At 39.9% G+C, this 21642-nt stretch overlaps 1 long non-coding RNA gene across 1 annotated transcript; it reads right to left on the minus strand.

Moving 5' to 3' along the window:
* Window positions 1-16741: 16741 nt before the first annotated feature.
* On the minus strand, window positions 16742-20863 carry LOC125269511. Its single transcript, XR_007185131.1, has 3 exons — window positions 20728-20863; window positions 18993-19083; window positions 16742-17152 (listed from the first exon to the last, which is right to left on the minus strand). It is a non-coding gene; the product is annotated as an uncharacterized LOC125269511 (long non-coding RNA).
* Between the last annotated feature and the right edge of the window lie 779 nt (window positions 20864-21642).

Below are 21642 nucleotides of genomic sequence, written 5' to 3' on the forward strand. Positions count from 1 at the left end.
AAGAAATGATCTTACCTTCTCCTTTACTTAAGTAAAGTGTGCATACAATTTATTCCATCTAAACACGGGATAAGGCGTCAGCAATAAGGTTATCCTTACCACGAATATGTCGAATTACCAACTCACGAGCCTGTAGTAACAAACTCCAGCGCATCAAACGTTGGTTATTATTCTTCATTCGATTTAAAAAGACTAAGGGATTATGATCTGTGTAAACAATCAAAGGATATGAAACAGAACCAATATAAACATCGAAATGTTGAAGTGCAAGGATAAGCGCGAGCGCCTCCTTCTCAATGGTGGAGTAATTCTGTTGATGTCTATTAAATTTGCGCGAGAAATAGCAAACAGGATGCTCAACACCAAATTGATCTCGTTGAAGGAGAACCGCTCCCGCACCGGCATCACTTGCATCAACAGCAAGTAGAAACTGGGACGAAAAATCAGGAGCAGCGAGAACAGGAAAATTAGTCAGAAGCGCTTTGATTTTTTCGAAACTCGTTTGACACGTTTCAGTCCACTTAAATGGTACTTTGGGGCTAAGAAGATCCGTTAAAGGAGAAGACACAGCAGAAAAGTTTTTACAAAAACTCCTGTAATACCCAACCATGCCAATGAATCGACGAAGTTCTCGGCGCGTCGTAGGCGCAGGAAAATTAATAATAGCCTCAACCTTAGACTCAACAGGACGAACTTCTCCGCCACCAACAATCTTTCCTAGATACGTTACCTTTGCTCGACCAAATTCGCACTTGGCTAAGTTAACCGTGAGGTTAGCAAAAGACAGACGACGGAACAAGAAATCAAGTTGTTCTAAATGTTCTGACCAAGACGCGCTGTAAACAACCAAATCATCCAGATAAGCTTCAACATTATGCATGCCATCAATGACACGATTTACTAACCGTTGGAAAGTTGCCGGTGCGTTTCGTAAACCGAAAGCCATTACGGTGTAATGTAGGAAATGGTCTGGTGTTACGAATGCACTGATCTCTTTCGCACGATCTGACAAAGGCACCTGCCAGTAACCTTTAAGCAGGTCGATTTTAGTAACGAAAGCAGCATTTCCAACGCGATCCACGCAATCTTCCATACGAGGCAATGGATAACTATCTGGTTTTGTTACAGAATTCACGCGTCTAAAATCAGTACAAAAACGAAACGTTCCGTCCGACTTTTTAACCAACAAACAAGGCGAGCTCCAAGGACTGAAGCTTGGCTCTGCGATGTTATTATCAAGCATGAAGGTCACCTCTTTTTGCAGCTGAGTTCGTTTCTCAGGACTTACCCGGTACGCGTGCTGTTTAATAGGCAAAGAATTGCCAATATCAATATCATGTTCGATCAACGTAGTACGAGAGGGAACATCAGAAAACAGATTACCGTACGTCCGAATAATGTTACTCACATCAGCGCGTTCGGTAACATTCAAATAGGAAAGAAATGAGTCAAGGTTTTGCATTATTTCAGAATTTTTCAACCTTCCTGCCACCAATTCTGAAGGAGGAAAATTAACCCCATCCTCCTCAAGTATGGATAAAGCGACAGCGTTATCAGGAACTGCAGAAGGCGATGGACAGGTCAGAGATTCAGCACCGGACATCTCCTGCTCTTTAACCCCCGGGGAATCTGCGGATGAAACAATTAACACAGCCGACTTTTGTCCAGACGAATCTGGCTGCCTCTCACAGTACGGCTTGAGCATGTTAACATGACACAGACGAGTTTTTTTCTTTCTGTCAGATGTCATAATCACATAGTCGAGCTCACTCACCTTTTCCTTCACCTGGTAAGGACCATAGTAACGAGCCTGTAAGGCTGATCCAGGTACTGGCAAAAGCACTAATACCTTGTCACCATGAGAAAAACTACGAAGTTTAGCACCACGATCAAAGCGTTTTTTCATTCGTTGTTGTGACATCTCCAAATTCTGTTTAGCCAGCTCACATGCACGGTGCAATTTAAAACGAAACTCTGAAACAAAGTCAAGGATATTCTTTGGACTCGAAACATTAGACCAATGATCTTTGATCAGTTTTAGTGGGCCGCGGACAGTATGTCCGAACACTAACTCGGCCGGACTAAAACCCAACGACTCCTGCACTACCTCCCTCACTGCAAACATAGCCATAGGCACTCCATCGTCCCAGTCTTTTTGGAACTCCAAACAAAATGCACGAAGCATAGATTTCAAAGTCTGGTGGAACCTTTCGAGTGCCCCCTGACTTTCTGGATGGTAACAACTAGAAGTGCAGTGTTGAATATGCAACTGATCCAGAGCTTGTTTAAACACACGAGACATAAAATTCGTACCTTGATCTGACTGGATGGTACGCGGAAGGCCAAACAACGAGAAGAATTTGATAAGTGACTTCACAATCACTGGTGCTGTAATTTTTCGCAGAGGAATTGCCTCTGGAAAACGCGTTGATGTACACATGATCGTTAAAAGATACTGATTACCAGACTTCGTACGAGGTAAGGGACCGACACAGTCAATTAAAACACGCTCAAATGGTTCACCAATGATAGGAATTGGATACAACGGAGCAGGTGGAATTTTCTGATTCGGTTTTCCAATCATTTGGCACACATGACAGCTTCGGCAATAGCTTGCTACATCGCTTTTTAAGCCAGGCCAGAAAAAACAACGGAGTACACGATCGTATGTTTTATTTACTCCCAAATGACCGGCAAACGGACAATCATGTGCGAGTTTCAGAATTTCAGAACGATATGAGGAAGGAACTACTACCTGCTTAACGATTTGCCACTCATCCTCAGCAGATGCAGTAGATGGTATCCACTTCCTCATCAACACACCATCTTCAACAAAGTATCCTTGCGATACATGGTCGAGTTGTTCAACTGGAACAACAGCTTCAAAGAGGGATGACATGGTCTCGTCTTTCCTCTGTTCAACAACAAGTTGCTCGCGTGACAGAGACAATTTATCGAGCCCCATGGAGTGTTCATCTTTTTTAACGGCGATGTCTGAACCGTCAACAGAGTTTGAACACTTCACCTCACAAAAATCTGAATTAGAGAGAAACGTATCATTCAGATCAAAGTTCCACTCACCTTCTGACTTACCATGGTTCTCATCTTTCAGTCTCTGAGACATAGCGCGAGTAACAGCGCACGAAGGAAATACCTCTGGGTATTTCTGAGCCAATTCATCAGGAGTAGTACAGGGAAGAGGAACATCAGTTACCTCAGGGCTAGCAAAAACTTTTCCTCCCGCCAAGTCATTCCCTAAAATAAATGTGACATCACGAACAGGAAGACACGGTCGCACTCCAACAACAATGCGGCCAGTAACAAGAGAGGATTCAAGTTCAATTTCGTGCAAAGGCACGCTCACAAAGCCCATCTCGAACCCCTGAACCAAAACACTTGAACCAATAGAGCTCTCTTCAGACAATGGCAATATTCCTTCCAGAATAAAGCTTTGAGCAGCTCCTGTATCACGGAGTATCCTAACTGGTTTACGCGAGCTAACATTACCTGTTAGTGACACAAATCCGTCCATTGTGAACGGCACATACCCCTGATCTTCACACATGTCAGCTTGAGAAGCTAACAACTCCAGTCCTTCAAACTGTGGCGAGGACGTCATCAATAAACCCACTGGTTTAGGAACACTATTTTTCTTTTTAAGTACTGGGCACTCAGAAATAATGTGTCCACGTTTCCTACAATAGAAACAAACAGGGGAGGACAGAGACTTGACAAAACTCTCATTGACTTTGACATCAGACGGAGCGCGATCAAAATTACGCTTAGAACGCTGACTATTGCTAACAGATGGAAATTTCTGTGCAATGTTGAACACATGCTTATGTGTAAGCACATATTCATCAGCCAGAACAGCTGCAGCAGAACATTTCAGAACTTTTTGCTCATTTAAATATGTTGCGACACGGTCAGGCAGGCAGTTTTTAAATTCTTCTAATAAAATCAGTTCACGGAGCTCTTCAAAAGATTGCACTTTCATAGAAGCACACCACCGATCAAACATCGATTCCTTCTCTCTAATAAATTCAACGTAAGTCTCATCAGTTTTTCGATGGTTACGGAATTTTTGGCGATACGCCTCAGGAACCAGTTCATAAACTCTAAGAACGGCTGTTTTCACTTGATCATAATCAAGAGACTCTTCCACTGACAATGAAGAATATGCCTCCTGGGCTTTACCTACAAAAACACACTGCAGCAACATAGGCCAAAATGTTTTCGGCCACTTAAGATTAGTAGCAACACGTTCGAAAAGCGCAAAAAATTTGTCTACCTCCTGCTCTCGAAAAGGAGGGACAATGCGAATGTTACGACTCACGTCAAACTCAGAGTTATCGGTTACACCTCTTTCACGAGCTTTCAACTCCATTTCTTTGAGGCGGCACGCTTGTTCCATTTCAAGCTTTTTCAACTCAAGTTCATGTCTCTCACGCTCTCTTCGTCTCTCTCTCTCACGTTCCCATTCCTCCCTTTCTCTTAACAAACCTCTTTCGTGCTCTTTAGCTTGCAACTCCAGCTTTTTAACTTGCAGCGCAAGATCCTCTGAACTACCCTCAACTAATTCGGGATAGTCTACCAGCCTTTCCTCATCACCAAAGACGCCTTGTTTATATAACGAATCAACAAGCAAAATCTGCAGTTCGCGTTTAGATGCAGTATTGCGAAAACTTACCTTATAATAAGCAGCAATTTTCATAAGATCAGTTCTATTAATTTGAAACAGCTCCGCTTGCGTCGGATTCGCAATAAAATCTGTTAATTCAAACATGGTTAGATTTTAATCGTCGAAAGGTTGAAGAGAAAAATAAAACATGCACTACACGAGCCGAAATTCACACCAAGCAACTGTGACTCAACGAAGTTACAAAGTAACAAAGTAACAAATCAAACAAAGCCACGCAAAAATCGAGATCATTCGGATCATTCAGATCATCCAGATCCTATTAATCCAGATCCCGGACGAGCCCCCAAATATGTTACGGCCCATGTCGAGTTAACAGCTCGTTTAAAAAGAATAACTAAATGAGGACATGGACCGCACACATGCAAGAGCCACAGACACGATTGTCAATTTTCAGGACAATAAATCGCCCTCGTTTAATTATAATAAAAAGAAGAAATAAACAATTCATAAATAATGTTGCAAACAATGTTAGACAAAATATTAGCAAAGGAATTAACAGTAAACAGGTAGGGAAAAAACAGCCAAAGGAACAAAGAACGCCTGCCTGGCTATTCTCACCAACAGTTCTTACCTAGCTTCCGATAAAGCAAAAGGAGTGAGTCTTCCGGGCCTCTGCTTCCTTCACTATATTTACTACATTATTAAACAGTGACCTGTTTAAACAAATCCACTACCCGTTACTGTTAAAATTAAACATTAACCATATAAAGAAAACATATCGAACAAAACAATGACAAATCAAGAAAACAAACTAAACTACAACAAAACACAGACTAAGCGCCCCATAAGAGCGGACGATGGATGTTCAAAAGGACCGCATCGAGGGGAGAACGCAGAGAGAGACACCAGCGAGAGAAGCCCAGCGAGAGAAAGAGTCCATTGACGCCATCCACGCTTTTTATGCCGGAAACCCAGTGACGTCATCGTGCTTCCACCAATCCAGAGCTCCACCTATGGGTCTTTAAAACAAACTACACAGCCACGTAACAGTAACGAGTTCTGATTGTGCCAGCGGTTCCTGTGTTGTGATTCGACAGCAGCTTAGCGCTCCTTGCCCGGAAAGGTCACGCCTCTTACCATAACGTGGAGATGCACGCGCTCAGTGTTATTGTAAACATGTCTTTAATTTTACCCTATCAATTTGAGCCGGAATCAGACCCGGTGATTGGACTGTGGGATGAAAATAACAGCGTTTCGACGACATGGCGACAAACACACTCTACAAACGCAACTCTTGTGTATTCCTGTGGGCGGAGGTTAGTCAAAAAACTGTTTTAGTGACGTCATTAAAGAAGGAAGTAGAGGGATGTAGTCCAAACTGGCCGTTCGATGTAGGCGACTTCTGTTAAATAAAATATCTCGCTTGGCATTGAACTTTGAGCTTTAAAATTTTACAGATTTTATTTATACTCTAACAACAACATTACACACTAACTAAAGTTTGAAACATGGGATCACGAAGAACGGGACCTTTAAAGGTTTAAACAAAGGATATTAGAGGATTAGTTCACTTCAGAATTAAAATTTCCAGATAATTTACTCACCCCTATGTCATCCAAGATGTTTCTTTAGTCGAAAAGAAATTAAGTAATCATGTTGGAAAGGTCATGCGTGACGTAGACAGAAGTAGCGATCCAGTGTCTGCAATGCATCCATGCAAAGACTAAGTCAAACGGCCTTTACAAAAAAAAGGTAAAACAACAATGACAGACAATTTTGAAGTTGGAGAAAATTAGATGTTTTTTTGCCCTACAGCGGCAGTTCCGTCTACGTCACGCTTGACCTTTCCAACGTGATTACGTAAACTGTGGCACATTGCAGAGCAATTTTTTAAATTTTTTTATTAGACCATCACCCAATGTAAGATTTGTGCCACAGTTGCCCTAACAGTACTGGCAATACAAAGCAATACTGTTTTTTTTTTTTTTTTTTTTTTTTTTTTTTTTATGTTTCTGTACTGGTTAATCCACATCAGTATGTGCAAGTTCTTCACAGTAGTGTTCTAATGCTAAAATATAATTATTGTTGTGATTTAATGGATTCAAACAGGGCTTGACATTAACACCCGCCAACCCGCCAAATGCGGGTAGATTTCAGCTGTGGCGGGTAAGACAGTCACTCCCACTAGCCACTTTGGCAGGTTGAATATAATTTCAGTTTACAGCCAAATGATCGTCGAAGATCGTCGTAGCACAAAATTACAATCCAATCACACAATTCGTTATTTACGTGCAGTTAGTGAAGGAGGGATAGGCGGAATTGCGCTGAATGACACACAACAAAAGCTCTCTGTCGCGCGCGCGATCAGTTCTCCTCGCGCCTGAATAGTCAAATACTCGTGCACACAGAAGTCTAAATGTCCATCGTGTGGAGTATCTCGTGTGAATACAGTGGGTTATGGCTTAAGTGGACGTAAACAGGTGGGTAATAACTGGATATGCGTCAGTTACATCCATGCATTCAGCAGCCCAATTAAACAGGCCTACCTGTCTGTCATTAATGTTAATAAAACAACAAAAGATGTTAAATAAATGTAGGCTATATGTTAAATAAACCTACTGTATCTGAAAAAATATTATTTTTAATGTACTATTGTTTTTGTAATTTGCTTCTTTGTTCTTTTATATAGCCTATCACAAATAATTATATTAGCCCATGCTCATATATTGTCCACCTCTTGCCCACCTGTACATACCAGCTGATATACAATGTAGTCTTGATTTGGGTGGTCAATCTGCATTTAAAAGTTTAAAAGGGTTTTAAATCTTCTAAAACAAGTAAAATGACTCAAAATAAAGTAATTTAAGCATAACAAAGTCAACTTTAATCATATAAAATGTAGTTTACCAACATCAAAATTGTGGCCAGTGAAAATGCTGAGTGGCTAGTAACTTTGGAAAACCACTAGCCACAGTGGCTGGTGAGCAAAAAAGTTAATGTCAAGCCCTGGTTTCAAATATAGACTGCACATCAGTTTCATCAAAAGCAAGTCTTTGGGAACAACTAGGAACTATTTGGAAATCAATAACAACAGAAAAGGACAAGTACATAAAAATAATGTAAGCAAGAATGCAACCTGTTATCGAGGCCAAATTAGGAGGCCATACAAAATTATATATATATATATATATATATATATATATATATATATATATATATATATATATATATATATATATATATATAAATGCAAGAAACACTCCAGGAACATCATACATCAATCTCCATCAGCAGCAGACCCATCTGCAATCATTTGCAGATGACATAAATCTCATAGGTGGCAGCAACACAGAACTACAAGACCTAACAGACCAGCTTGTGGAAAGCACAGAGAAGTCAAAAGTCATGGTGAATAGTACAGCTGATATAAGGGCCAACATCACAATGAATGGGGAACAGCTGGAAGAAGTCACAAACTTCAAATATTTGGGGGTGACCCTGTCAACGGATGTCAACTTGCCACAGCTACAGCTGCCATGGCCAGGCTCAACAGAGTGTGGAAGAGCGACATCAGCTTTTGCAACAAGTACAAACTTTTTAAATCGCTTGTCATCTCCATTCTTCTGTATGGATGCGAGACATGGACACTGTTGACAGAGACTGAAAGACGAATCCAGACTTTCAAGACATAAAGCCTTAGGAAATTGTTCCGCATCAGCTACAAAGACCAATGAATATGTGCGAAGCATGGTCAACTCGCTTGTGGGTCCTCAAGAACCACTCCTGGCTACAGTCAAAAGGCGGAAACTGGCATGGTTCGGCCACGTTACCAGACACGACAGCCGAGGAAAAGCTGGACTGATAACATCAAAGAATGGACAGATATGACCATGCCGGCCCTACTGAAGACAACCACAGCCTTGTGGAGGAGGACAACTGTTTCTTTAACGCTCATGTTCCCCTGACAGGAAGGCATTTATTCACATATTTATTATATGTGAATAAAGACTAGTTGTTTCAGTTTGTTATTTGCGTAATAAATTACAATAAAATTATTCGTTTTAAACATGTTTTTGACAGATTCCTAAAATATTTGTGTTTTCTCTTTACAACCCGAATTCCAGAAATGTTGGGACGTTTTTTTTTTAAATTTGAATAAAATGAAAACTAAAAGACTTTCAAATCACATGAGCCAATATTTTATTCACAATAGAACATAACATAACACATGTTTAAACTGAGAAATTTTACAATTTTATGCACAATTTAAAATTTGATGTCTGCTACAGGTCTCAAAATAGTTGGGACGGGGCATGTTTACCATGGTGTTGCATCTCCTCTTCTTTTCAAAACAGTGTGAAGACGTCTGGGCATCAAGTTTATGAGTTTCTGGAGTTTTGGTGTTGAAATTTGGTCCCATTCTTGCCTGATATAGGTTTCCAGCTGCTGAAGAATTAATAGTCATCTTTGATGTATTTTTCTCTATAGGTGAAAGATCTGAACTGCAGGCAGGCCAATTCAGCACCCGGACTCTTCTACGACGAAGCCATGCTGTTGTAATAGCTGCAGTATGTGGTTTTGCATTGTCCTGCTGAAATATTCAAGGCCTTCCCTGAAATATATGTTGTCTGGAGGAGAGCATATGTTGCTCTAAAACCTTTATATACATTTCAGCATTCATAGTGCCTTCCAAACCATGCAAGCTGCGCATACCGTATGCACTTATGCACCCCCATACCATCAGAGATGCTGGCTTTTGAACTGAACGCTGATAACACGCTGGAAGGTCTCCCTCCTCTTTAGCCCGGAGGACACGGCGTCCGTGATTTCCAACAAGAATGTCAAATATGGACTCGTCTGACCATAGAACACTTTCCCACTTTGAAACAGTCCATTTTAAATGAGCCTTGGCCCACAGGACACGACGGTGCCACTGGACCATGTTCACATATGGCTTCCTTTTTGCATGATAGAGCTTTAGTTGGCATCTGCAGATGGCACAGTGGATTGTGTTTACCGACAGTGGTTTCTGGAAGTATTCCTGGGCCCATTTAGTAAAGTCATTGACACAATCAGTGATGCAGTGTCGTCTGAGGGCCCAAAGACCGCAGGCATCCAATAAAGGCCTTGTCCCTTACGCACAGAGATTTCTTCAGTTTATCTGAATCTTTTGATGATGTTATGCACTGTAGATGATGAGATTTGCAAAGCCTTTGCAATTTGACATTGAGGAACTTTGTTTTTAAAATATTCCACAAACTTTTTATGCACTCTTTCACAGCTCTGCCCATCTTTACTTCTGAGAGACTCTGCCTCTCTATGACATCCCTTTTGTAGCTAATCATGTTACAGACCTGATATCAATTAACTTAATTAGTTGCTAGATGTTCTTCCAGCTGAATCTTTTCAAACTGTCTTTTTCAGCCATTTGTTGCCCCTCGTGCCAACTTTTTTGAGACCTGTAGCAGGTATCAAATTTGAAATGAGCTTATTAGGGGATAAGTGTACAATTTCTGTGTTTAAACATTTGTTATGTTATCTATGTTTTATTGTGAATAAAATATTGGCTAATGTGATTTGAAAGTTTTAAAAGACAGATTGTTTAGTTTTCATTTTATTCAAATTTAAAAAATGTCTCAACGCTTTTGGAATTTGAGTTGTATTATAACAGTTGTTTTAATACATTTTTTAAGCATATACATACATATATATATATATATATATATATATATATATATATATATATATATATATATATATATATATATATATATATATATATATATATATATAGAACAGATAACGGATGTAGTATGTCTTGGAATACATGTGGTCACCTGAGGCAGGTCCACGGTTTCACACGCAGTCCAGCTTGGACAAAGAACGCTTGATGTTGTATTGTACCTATAATGGAGCAGAATAAGGACAAAAACAAATAGCAGAACATAGATATGAGGGCAGATAAAGGAAGAAAAGCGGATGCTGATTTGGGGGAACAAATGGAAAGCAGGCCGCTGTTTTGTGAGAATGTGTGTATGTAAATGAGTGTGTGAATGAGTTCATCAGTGTTTGGCCAGCCACAGTGTGTGCACAGCTTGTTTCATTTCCTGTGGGACAAAAAATATCTCTGCCGTTCCTGCTTTCTCTCCATCACCCCATTCGCCTTCCTTCTCCTCAGAAGCACATTCACAATGACATCAGCTTCCGCCAACACATGAGCAGTTGCTATGGCAGCACACAAAGACATTTTTGGGAGTGGGGGGCGTTGCCTGGCTGACACATTCAAACATGAGGCCGACCAATCCCCTCACCCTGCACTCAAAAGACATTTGCACCGCCAGATGCTCTGTTTGTAAAGCCTTTAAAGACATTGGCTGATTGCATGTTTGGCCTTTCACTTGGCCCGGCCTTTTCTCTGCTCTCCATTATAGTTTGAACCACAGCCATCCACAATGCACTCTGGCCCTTTCTATTGTTTTTCTCACTGTGATTCTCAAACTGTGGGATGACTCTGGAAATTTACGATTCTAAAAATGCAAAACACAATAATTTTTTTTATTATGTTGACATGTTTTCTAATTCTAATTCTAGAATAATTCTAATTCTAATTCTAGATATTGTGCAAGACACTATGCAAAACCTACATTCTTTGGCCAACAAGTGGAATTCCCCTGAATGATTTTATTAGCTCTAACGGCAACTTTACCACCAGTCACAATTAAATCTATCTGAGGGGTGCAATTATGTTAAATTATTAACATATTAAATAATAAATAGAATCGAATTTTTCTAAGTATTTATTTATTTATTTTATTTTATCATTATTATTTACATATGGCATCAGGCATTTATAGATCATATACAGGTATGTGTGTTCCTTAGTTGTCAGTTATAATCATCAAAATTGAAAGAAATAAACATTTGCAATATATCAGTCTGTGTGTAATGAATGAATATAATATACAAGTTTCACTTTTTGAATGGAATTAGTGAAATAAATCAACTTTTTGATGATATTCTAATTATTTGACCAGCACCTGTAGTATGATATATTGAGCTCATAACCTAGGAGGAAAAATCACTTCAGTTTTCTTCAGAGGTCCAAACTGAACAAAAATATCCAATTTGGTGCAGCTGCTGATATTTATACAGCCCAAAGTAAATATGAAATTCTGATAGCTTGTAATGTAAGTAAGACAAAGCAGATGCACACCCACTGAAGTGCAAGTTGAGGGATGTTATACATGTTATGTTGATGTTATACCAGTTATTTTCCATGTTAGAATCTAATTGTCAATCAGTTAAGGTGTTAGTTCACCCAAAAAATGAAGATTCTGTTATTAATTACTGTCATGTCGTTACACACCTGTAAGACCTTTGTTCACCTTAGGAATACAAATTAAGCTATTTTTTGATAAAATCTGATGGCTCAGTGAGGCCTGCATTGCCAGCAAGACAATTAACACTTTCAGATGCCCAGAAAGCTACTAAATACATATTTAAAACAGTTCATGTGACTACAGTGGTTCAACCTTAATGTTATGCAACAAGAATACTTTTTGTGCGCCAAAACAATATCTAATGATGGGTGATTTCAAAACACTGCTTCATGAAGCTTTATGAATCTTTTGTTTCGAATCAGTAGTTTGGAGCGTGAAAGTAACGTGATTTCAGTAAACGAGGCTTCGTTACATCATATCAGCCAGCAGCCATAGCTGGTTGCCCACTGAAGCTAAGCAGGGCTGAGCTTGGTTAGTACCTGGATGGGAGACCTCCTGGGAAAACTAGGTTGCTGCTGGAAGAGGTGTTAGTGAGGCCAGCAGGGGGTGCTCACCCTGTGGTCTGTGTGGGTCCTAACGCCCCAGTATAGTGATGGGGACACTACACCGTCAAAAAGCACCGTCCTTCGGATGAGACATTAAACCGAGGTCCTGACTCTCTGTGGTCATTAAATATCCCAGGGTGTAACCCCAACATCCTGGCCAAATGTTGGTGTGACTTTGGCAGTTTGATACACGCTCCGAACCACTGATCCAAAACAAAAGATTCGTAAAGCTTCAAAGCTTCATGAAGCAGTTTTTTGAAATCGCCCATCAATAGATATTGTTGAATAAAGTCGTTATTTTGTTTTTTGGCGCACAAAAAATAACATTAAATAAAATAAATTGTCGCTTCATAACATTAAGGTTGAACCACTGTAGTCACATGAACTGTTTTAAATACGTCTTTAGGACCTTTCTGGGCATCTAAAAGTGTTAATTATCTTGATGGCAATGGAGGCCTCACTGAGCCATCAGATTTTATCAAAAATATCTTAATTTGTGTTCCAAAGATGAACGAAGGACATTTGAATTTGATTGAAGTTGTTTTCTCTGAATGTAATGATTTTATTTAAATTGTTGGATTGGAATTTTCATGTGTTTTGATGTCTTGTTTGTGAATGTAAAGATTGATTTGTTGTTGTTATACCTATTATTTTCCATGTTAGAATCTAATTGTCAATCAGTTAATTATTGGATTATTTGGAAGTCATTACTCTCACCTGTGTATGACTACCCACCCTTATTTATGCTACTCTCCATTTTGTAAAATTATACCTTGACAAAGGCAACGAAACGTTGGTAAATAAATAGCCTATGCTTAAAAGAGTGTGCAGTTCTCCTTTAACTCTAGCTTGTAATGTAAATCAATGAGATCTTTATAACAGTGTAGTAGACTACTTACTTAAAATCTATATCACCCAATTAAATGCTTACTTTTATAGTCAAAGCTCTGTTGTTTTTATTGTGGGGCGCAAAACATAATGCAAAGCAATACAATGATGATTGAAAAATGTACAAATAAATGTTCCTCAAAAGCTTGATTTATAATAATTGATATTCACATCATGACATGCTCTTTATAAAAAAATGTATGGATAATCATGTCAGTAGCGCCTGAAGCTATATGGCTGTACGCGCTGTGCGTATCATGAGCGCCGACTGACATAAGAAAATATTTCAGCAGTGTCCCGTATTTCTGTCAAATCCAACCATTCGTGAATTAATCATTCCTTTGAGTTGTTTTTTTTCCTTTTCAGTGAACTGGCCAACCGTGTTTGCAAAACGGTCTAAATCGATTCACAATCATTCAGACCGCTCTCTCACTTAAAGGGTTAGTTCACCTAAAAATGAAAATTCTGTCATTATTTGAGTTACTCAGCCTCGTGATGTTCCAAACCCGTAAGCCTTTCATTCATCTTTGGAACACAAAGTAAAGACATCATAAAAGTAATCCATGTGACTCCAGTGGTTTAACCTCAATTTTATGAAGAGATGCTAGTGCTTTGTTTTGTGCAAAAAACACCACCACCACCAACAACAAAAACAATAACAACATAATTTACCACAGTTTGGTCTGAAGAGTCTCAAGTAGCCTACTAAGAGTCTCAGTTTACTAATATAGTAGTAGCCAATTATTATTATCTGCAACACAGGATGTGGATAAGTAAAGGCTAAAAACATTTGGCCTGATTATGCCTTAGAAACACTAGATTTAGCATTCAATTTTGAAATAGTTTATCCTTAAATCTCCCCACAACCTCATAAAGTTCATATTTCATGTTTATACTCAATGTTTCTACAAATTTAAATATTTAAACTCTATGAGGATTAAACTGTACAGAGGACCTGTCATAACAGATGTCTTATGACTAATTCATAGGCAGTCTTGTAGGATAAAATACTTTGACTACATATCCATTTAAAGAACTCAGCTGCAAAACTGCCTCAAGTAAACTAGTACATGTGTTTAGATGGATAAAATGTGAATAAATATGGGTGTGAAACTGCTGGTTTCTCATTTCTCTCACTCTCATCCTCTTCCTCCCTCCCCCAATCTGTCTTTTTCTACCTAATATATAATGGAATGGTGCTTGGAAAGGTAAAACTGGGTAGCAAAAGGCGATGAGCGAAGGGTTTGAAAGTGGGAGATATGCCGGTCACGGGGAGTTTTCCTTGCAGGCTGATTTTTCTGAACACACTCTTCAAACGTCCCTTCTGCTTATCTCGTTTAATGTTTATCACGGTGGGAAAAACTAATGAAATATTTGGAGAAAAAAGAAAAAGTGCTGCTTTCATCCTGAATTCACATACATCTTTCACCATCATCACCATCTGCAGTTGACTCACAGTCTTCACTTTAACTACTGAACTTTGTTAAACTACACATTGACAGTGATTCCCCTACCCTAGAGTGCAGGGCTCTATGGCCACACAATTATAGCACAAGTATAAAACATGTTACCTTCTCTGAAAACAACCACAAGTAGTGCAGTTCATCACTTAAACAGTGACTGACAAAGGACATTAATGTTCCAAACAGGGCACACAAAAACCAACCATAACCAGAAATGTTTTCAGACAAAGGCAGACTGCAGGAACACAACACCTCTTGTTTAACATTAAGTCAGCTTTGTTTATATAGCCCAAAATCACTAATCACAATCGGAACATCATCCATCGTTTTGGTTGAGCATGTGAAAATACTGCTTCATTTACCTATAAATCGTTAGAAAGGTCTGAAGTTTAATTATAAAATATTAAATTATTATGATAAAAAAATTTGTGATTTAAATCTGGTAATTTAATTTTTATCAGGTAATCTTATGTCTCTACTGATAGAGAGAGAGAGGGAGAAAAAACTGTATCCTTCTCTAAAATGGAGAAAAACTTACGGATCTGCATATGTTTACTTCAAATTTCTTTAGAGAGAAGTATTATTTTTCCTTTTGTTTAAACCCAAAATAGTGTTGTGAGCATCAATGAGTTAACACATAATATAATGTATGTTTCATTCATACTAGTAGCCAGAGGGCGCCATCGCACAGAAAGGGCTGATCACGTCACGTCATTTGTGCGCTCGTTTGTTATTTCAAATGTAGATGCGTGGCAAATGTGCTCATAAGAGAAACAACGCAGTCGCAACGCTCATACAGTGCAACACACATCTCAACTTTTCAGAATGCCGCAAGAGCACAGCAGGTCATGTGAAAAGAACCAACTGATCAGCTTCGGCCTTTCCGTAACAACATTGAAAGCTCAGCTGAGATGGACAAACAGCTAATTATAGCTGTACAGGGTGGGTTTTTATTTCTCTTCTCCATAAATATATCTAGTGGTAGAGCTAATGCAAGGGCTAGAAATCCATTTATCCGTTTGCTGAAACTTCTTCATCTTCATGGAGAATGCGGCTCATGATTGCTTAGCACGGTTGGCGTTTTCCATAAGTTTTGAGACATGACATTTGAACAGCCCCTAAGAGTATGTCTAGACAACAATGATGTACTAAAAACAGGAAGGTTTTAAGTTTCATTTTTCATGTATGGACGACAACGTTGTCAAAACGATTCCCGTTCACACGGATCTGCAAAAACAATTAATGACAGGCCAGTAGTTAGCGATGTCACTTTGTATAAAAACATTACACGCCTATATACTGAACACATCAAACCAACGCTCGACACCCGACTGCCAAGTAGTACATCCGTTCTGTGCCTGCGTAAGATGAAATGCCTTTCCGAACCAGCAGGTGGCAGTAGCTGAACAGCCAATCAGAATGATCAGATGACCCAACGGACTAACGAGCTCCGATGCTGATTCAACATGTCGAGTAAATTTTCAGGCCCCCAAAATGCAGTTGTCATGTAAATGATGGCCAAAACGCATAAAAAGTTTTCCGTTTTTAGTTGACAACATTGTCATGTAATCGGCCTCTAAAACACAAATGGAGTGAGACGTTTTGACTGATGAAACATGAAGACAATGACATATACAATAAATGAGTGAGTTTGTAGTAAAAACATGATTAAACGTTCTTTTTTGTTGGATGACAGGTATGTAAATGCTTGTCATTACAAGTTTGGAAAGATGTTTGGTGTGTTGCTTTTTAAAAGTCACATTATAACAGACTCTGACTCACAATGCTTGCACAGATTGAGCAGCATTTACCTCGAACCGATCGATCCGCTCTGATCTCAGTGCTGCACTTCACCATGAAACACGCTTCGCATGTAATCTTTTGATTAAAACTTTACGATTTTATAGCTGCACTAAGCCAAATTGTGATTTCAGTTTAATTTCAGTTAATTGTGCAGCCCTAGATTAACCTCACACACAAACAAGCACATAACAAATGCTCACTTAATACAAAGTGTCTTGCATACAGAAGACTGTATCGATCTGTTACAATCCTCAGTCACCAGACCAGTCACCTCAGCACACTACATTTCCCATCACCCCTTCTGGCTACCACCTGTGCACACTCAAGAATCACCACACCTGTCTGCCATCAGCCTCATCAGTTCCTCTATAAAAGCCAGCACCAAACACACATGGTTGTCTGGTCTCATCATTCAGTACTGAAACTCTACCAGACTACTTACATGTGCATCAAACTGTCCAGACCTTCGTCTTCTGTCATCTGTGTATCATCTTGTGTGTCTTCAGCCCTTCAGCCACCTCTCTCCAATACCTGCAAATCCAGATAACTCTCATTATAATGGCAGTATCACAGTAATGATAGGCTAACCAGAAACTCACCTGCTCTCTGCCTGAGTGTTGTTCAATAAAAACTGTTCAGACAATTACCTGTGTTTGGCATTCTTCTGTTCTATGACAGAAGACCACACCAAAAATGAAATATGCAGCATGATTTTCTGTTTTGGCTTGAGAGAGCCAGGATTTTTTAACATTGACCAGACAATTCTGCCTTCTTGCTATCACTAGCCCCTTTGATGATGAGATGCTGAAGTCACTGTTCTGGATCGGGCAGAACAACCATCACCCTGTAGACCTCCCAGATACCTGAGGTCTGAACTGGAGGGACGTTGTCATCTGGTGTCTGGAGAGTGTTCACCCCCGGTCCAGAACACAGCTGGACCCAAAGCCAGTTCCACCACCATTGACCACGGAGGAATCTTGCGAGCCCCCTGCAGATGGAGAGCTACCACCTGCCACAACGCGTCAGCCAGTGCCCGACGATAAGAGATCAGTGCGAACCCGCGCCCCAGAAGAAGAGCCCCCCAGTGTGTCTGACCAGGGGTGTGAGCCCACGACATCAGTGACTGAGGGTATATGGGTGGAAATTGCGTCAGAGGACTGGCTGATGGACTTCAGCATGGAAGTATCTTCTCCCACCCTATCCCACCCCATTTCATGTTCTTAAATGTTGTTCCTAGACAGCACAATGGACTGTTTGAACAATGTATTATTAGTTTCCTTTGAACTTTCACCGCTGTTTCTAGACAGCACTATGGACTATACATTACTGTCGTTCTCCTCAGATCTCCATCTGCCTCCGTCACCGCCATGCTAAGCCAGTCCTCCAGCCCCGCCTCTGATGGAAGTTGCTGCACTTCGCCTTGTCCTGGGATGCCTAGCTGTGTCATCGAGCTTCAGGTCAAGCAATCTCCATCAGTGACTGAGAGAGTGGATTCTGTGGCTCCGCCTCCAGCCTCTGATCACCTTGCTCTGTCTCAGCCCATCGACCTGTTGGCTCCGCCTTGGCTCCTTCCACCTTTGGCTCCACCAGACACCCCTCAGCCCTTCGACTCCACCGGGTTCCCTCATCCCACCGGCTCCCCCTTGGTCAGTTGTCACTCCAACTCAGCCATGGACTTGCGGTTTTTCTACTATGCTTCGGTCCTCCACCCCTTCGGCCCAGCGGGCTCCTCCTTCCCTTTGGCGTCACCTCTGTCCTCCGTAAGACCAGCATTGCTTAGTCCTCGGGGACTCTGGCTTCTCCTCAGAGGCTCGTCGCCACAACATTGCCTAGGTCTCCTGTGCCAGCAATGTTGCTCTGTTCCTTCGGTTCTCCATCTGCGCCCTAAGATCCATCGGCTCCACCTCTGTTGGTCGTCCCTAAGTTGACATCAGTCTCCACGCCTCCTTGGCTGTCATGTCTGGGCTCTGGGTCTGTGCCGTCAGACGCTCGTCATCATCCCCGCCAGGGTCTTGTTGTCCATCTGTCACCATTCCTCCACCACCTGCTATCACCATCCTTTCGCCTGCTCCTTTTGCCATCCCTTCGCCATCTCCTGTTACCATCCCTACAGCATCATCCATGTCGTCCCCCTAAGCCTTCGCCTTCACCTGTTCAAGCTTTGAGGACACGCCTTCTGGGATTTCTCAGTCACCAGACCAGTCACCTCAGCACACTACATTTCCCATCATCTCCTCTACCACCTGTGCACACTCAACAATCACAACACCAGTCTGCCATCAGTCTTATCAGTTCCTCTATAAATGCCAGCACCAAACACATGGATGTCTGGGCTTGTCATTCAAGACTAAACCTCTACAGGACTACTTACCTGTGCATCGAACTGTCCCGACCTTCGCCATCTGTCATCTGTGCATCTTCATTTGCCTGTCTTCAGCCCTTCAGCCACCTCTCTCCAATACCTGCAAATCCAGTGCAAATAAGACTCTCATTCTCATCACAGTAACAACTGGCTAACCAGAAACTCGCCTGCTCTCAGCTTGAGTGTTGTTCAATAAAAAAAAAAACAGGTAATCATGTGAACAGTTTTCATTCTTCTGTTCCATGACAATCGCATGCGTGCTTCTGTGTTACAGCCCTGCCTATAGGGTCCTTCAGCATAGACTTTTGACTACAAAAGAAATTTGACTAAAAATAAACACATTAGGGCTGTCAATAGAGAAAACAAACCACATAATCTAGATTTGACTACTGCTACTAGTGGTCGGCCATAAGGTAATGTGCAATGATGGCCAAGCACTAACAAGCCCAAATATGTGACTATTCTGGGAGAGAGAAAAAAAGAAACTTGTGACTCCCCTTGTTTATAAGCAGCATATTAGAAATCAACATATTATAATGATTTATGAAACTGATGATTTATGATTCATGAGACTGGAGTAATGATGCTGAAAATTCAGCTTTGCCATCACAAGAATAAATTACATTATAAAATATATTAAAATAGAAACATTTTAATAATATTTCACAATATTACTGTTTTTACTATATTTTTGATTAAATAAATGCAGCCTTGGTGAGCATAAGAGACTTTTTTCAGAAACATGAAATTTTGTTATAGTGTACATATATTCTTAAAAAGAAAATAAATTAATTAAAATAGGAAAGCATTCTGTTCAACCGCTTCAGTTTATTTTTAGCTGTACAAAAACAGCCCGTTATGCTGCAACGGTAATGATACTTCAGGAATATAGTAGAACCCAGGTGTGGGAGTTTATTAGACAAAAGGCACTGGAGTAACAGGCAAGTAGTAAGAGGTGAGTTTCACTGGTAAGTAAACACTTCCCTTGTACAGTCTTTTAGTCTCTGATAACAACTTAGGCATGAGGTAAACAACAGAAGGTAATTAGAATCCTCAAGCAGGCATAACAGGTAACATAGACATTCCAGGGGCGGCTACAGGATTTTTTTCTTGGGGGTGCTAAGGGGGGCTTAACAGTTCAAAGGGGGTGCTAAGAAAGAAAAAAATATGTACATCAATAGCTTAATAACTTAAATAGCTTGCATTTATTGCTTTTTAAATTTTCCATTTTACCTTAAACTATACCTTTACAAGGTCTCAGTCTCATTGAAAAGTGTAGCCTACACAGTTAGCCTACTAAGCACAGCAGCCTATAAATTTTGGTTAACACCTTTATTATTACCTTATCAGCTCTTTCAACAACGGTTTATTAAAACTTGTCGACTACAGTCTCACAGACACATAGGCATACGTACGTTTATGTATAGTAAGCTAAATGAAGGAACATGCTTGTGATTTTAAAACGCAAACAACATGGAAAAGAGCGCAGGGTGTCAGGTGACGTGTTTTCAGACGTTGAACTTGACACGGCGTTTTAAAACGCGGCGCGAGAAACTGAAAAAGCAGATGAGATGCGGTCAAAGACGCCTGTTTAACGCATTAATCTATATATTTAGATGGAAGACGAAATTTTTTCATCACCACTAAGCTATCTAGGACAAACAAAGCGCAAGAATTTATACTAAAATCTTATTTGACGTTTATAACATGAGTGAATATTCAAAAGAGTAGGGTAACTACTTACCAATAGCAGATTACAATACAAGAGAAGAAGACAATATCTCTGTTGTTATCTTCTGAAATATTCCGTGTGTGTCTAAAGTCTGCGGTCTTTTGCTTCATATTTCATTGCTCTCCAGTAAGGCTGTCGACGAGGCGCTTGATTCCTATTCCTAACGCGCGCGCCGTACATAGCGCCGCCAATGGAACATTCGCTGAGACCAGTTACTACTTACTACACTTGAACCCATAGTGTACTACAAGTGGTAGCTAAATATTTGTTTTTTAAATACAGAGATGGTATATTAGAAGCACATTTTAGTTCATATTTCATTGTGTCTCAAAATAGCACAATTGAGTACACTAAGATGTTCTTAAGAAGAATTAGTAGGGTGAATTGCCCTAATGTGGGACATTTTTTGCATTTCAGACTTCTGTGATATATTGCGATTTGTAGCCAAAACATTAAATTCACACACAATACCATTTTAAAAACCCCAGGATGTCTCCTAATCAAATCAAAAGAGAAAATGGAGATAACACATTCATAAAAGAAATTATAGACATATTAGTGCTCTTCGTGCAAGTTGTCTAAAACAATCTGGTGCTTCCTAATGTGGGACACTGAAAATTCTATGATAAAAGGCCAAAATTTATGATGATGATATTAATAATAATGAATAATCATAATCATCATTGTCTATGATAAAAGGCCAAAATAATTTGATTCATGCAGAATAGTAAAAATCTTCATAAGTTAGTAATTCTCTTGGTTATGGATGGATTGATTGATAATTGAACATCATCAGATAAATAATACAATATAATAGTTTTAATGTATTTATTGTAAAGACATTAGGCAACTATTTTCATAGGCTATGTTATGTTATATATAGAAAAGAGTTAAATGCACAGTCAGAATTCTTCACTGTTCTCTTCA

Source organism: Megalobrama amblycephala, linkage group LG6 (genome assembly GCF_018812025.1).
Source record: "Megalobrama amblycephala isolate DHTTF-2021 linkage group LG6, ASM1881202v1, whole genome shotgun sequence".
NCBI classification, from domain to species: Eukaryota; Metazoa; Chordata; class Actinopteri; order Cypriniformes; family Xenocyprididae; genus Megalobrama; species Megalobrama amblycephala.